The sequence below is a fragment of the Antechinus flavipes genome, chromosome 1 (genome assembly GCF_016432865.1).
Source record: "Antechinus flavipes isolate AdamAnt ecotype Samford, QLD, Australia chromosome 1, AdamAnt_v2, whole genome shotgun sequence".
NCBI lineage: Eukaryota > Metazoa > Chordata > Mammalia > Dasyuromorphia > Dasyuridae > Antechinus > Antechinus flavipes.
In genome coordinates, this window is record NC_067398.1 from 373,965,702 (window position 1) to 373,968,129 (window position 2,428).

The following is a 2,428-nucleotide window of genomic DNA, read 5'->3' on the forward strand; positions in this document are numbered from 1 at the left end:
TGACTGATTTAGAAAGTCCCCATCAAGATTCAGAAATAGTGATTTGAAACACATTGCATTTTCTGCTGTTGTTTTTCTTATTAGCAATTTAGTCACAGATTTAGAACCATAAGATACCTTGTTACAGATCAAGAAACTGAGGCCCAGGAATGTGAAATAATTTGTTTGAAGTCATGCAAATAGAAAGTGGTATAGCTGCAAAATGAACACAGCACCTATCAAACACACTTTTCATTTTATCAACCATACTGTTAATGCATGTAAATTGGATGAAAAGACCAGTGGGCTATGAAACCACCCAAGAGGCTTTCCCTCTTTCCATAAACAAAGAAAAAAAATCTCATCAAGGTGAGGTTATTATAAGCTGCTAAATCATAAAGATCTTAGTGTAAATGTATGAATTGCTTTATTGGGTCCATTCCTGTGAGTAGATTTTAAGTGTGCTGAGCACAACACAGCTTACTTAAGGGAGAAGAGAAATATACTATTAATAGGAAGAAAGTTTCAGATGAATGAGTTTCTAGTTATTAGAAGCTAATTTCAGACCTAATTTTTTGTTTGGATGGCAGGTGTTCCCACAGATTGAGTTCTCAGTCTAGAGTTAGGAAGAGCTGAGTTCAAATTTGATCTTAGACCCTATCTGTACAGATACTTTACAGTCTAACCCTGTCACTTTTCATTTATTTATTAGGCTTAAAAATACAAAACGCTTCATGAATTTGTGCCTCATTTTTGCATAGGGGCCATTCTAATCTTTACTGTATGGTTCCAATTTTAGTAGGAGTGGTGCTAAAGCGATCACCCCTCCCTGTATTTTAAGTTTTAAACTTTGGCCTGCTTCCCTAGTTATAAACTCCAAAAGTCCTAAGAATCTAAGCAAATGTGGTACGCTTTTTTGACCATATCTGAAAGTGGAGAAATTTTAATGATGGATGTTCTGATTCTTCGCTGGACCTGGAAGAGCAGATTATAAATAGAAAAATCACTGTAATCTTCCTCCTGTTCTGAAAGAGAAATAATAATCAGAGCTCACATTTTTGTGTTGTCTTCCTTTATCAAAATATGTGATTCTTGAAAATTTAGACTGACTCACTTGCAATCATAACCTAGGGGCTAATAATATATTATAATAAGGAATGATCAGCTATGAAAGGCTTGGTAGAATCTTCTCAGTGGTCCAAAGCAATCCCAATAGAATTTGGACAGAAAATATTATCTGTAGATGTAGATGTAGAAGAACCAAGGAGACTGAATGTCTCCTGCTATCAATATATGTTATTTTCACTTCTTTTTCTGTTTTTTTTTAATCTCTCCTATGGTTTTTCCCTTTTGCTCTTATTTTTTATCTTCTCCTATGATTTTCCCTTTTTGTTGTGTATTAAAATAAATGTATTTACTGGAAAAAATAAATACTAAGGAGAAAAAAAAACTATTTATTAATTCATATGACATTTTGTTGGATCACAGTTTAAAGACACAGAAGGAATCTCATTTTGGAAATGAGGAAACTGAAGACCTTGTCTATCATTAAGGTAATAAGTATCAAGGATAGAATCTAAACCCATATTTTCTAACACCAGATTAATTTCTTTTTTTTCTATACTGCTATTTCACACACAGAGAAGAGAGACAACGAGAGAAGAAGGAGGTGATGGTGAAGGAAGATCAAAATCAGGAGCAGCAACAGAAGGATGAACAAGAAGAGAAAAAATAATTTTAAGTTCATAATAATTAGTTTAAAGGGAACTTAGAAGTTATGTGATATAACAACCTAATTTTTCAAGTAAGAAATTTGAAGCCCAGAAGCCTGAAGTGGTTCACTAAAATTCATATAGGGAGCAAGTAGACATAAGTATTTCAATCTGGATCCACTGATTTTAGATATAATGTCTTTTCCACTAAAATTGTACATCTTTTTTGTTTGTTTCCTCCCCTTATCTTCATATTAAAATGAAAATTGTTTGAAATTTATTATTCATCTCAATGTCTTCCACAAAATTTTGTTATAGTGTCTTATATATTGCAGATATTCAAGAAGTATCTGTTTCATTAAGAGTAACGTATTTTTGGATAAGATTTGCTACCCATGTAAAAAATAAAAAATATGGATAGCCTAATTGTGTATCCCTTTTGAAATCTCATCCAACTCTGTCTATGAAATACTATGATTCTCACTATGAGGGGAACAGGAGAATGGATACAAAGTTGAGTCATCTTTCTCCATTTTATGAGATGGTATGGAATTTGAATTTCAGTTACCTCATATTCTTCTCTTACATATTACTAGTTTAGAAGAATAATTTTATTCAAAACTTGTACTTCTCAACCAAATTCTAGTTACACAAATGATCATTACAAATAGAAAGTAGTTAACAAATCAATTTATTCAATCAGATAACAAATACAAAAATCAGGGGGGAAAGTTATG

General features: G+C 32.2%; 1 non-coding gene across 1 annotated transcript; it reads right to left on the bottom strand.

Annotated features, from left to right (window-relative positions):
- Positions 1–695: 695 nt before the first annotated feature.
- On the bottom strand, positions 696–802 carry LOC127546032 (U6 spliceosomal RNA). The gene has a single exon (XR_007949902.1). It is a non-coding gene; the product is annotated as a U6 spliceosomal RNA (small nuclear RNA).
- Between the last annotated feature and the right edge of the window lie 1,626 nt (positions 803–2,428).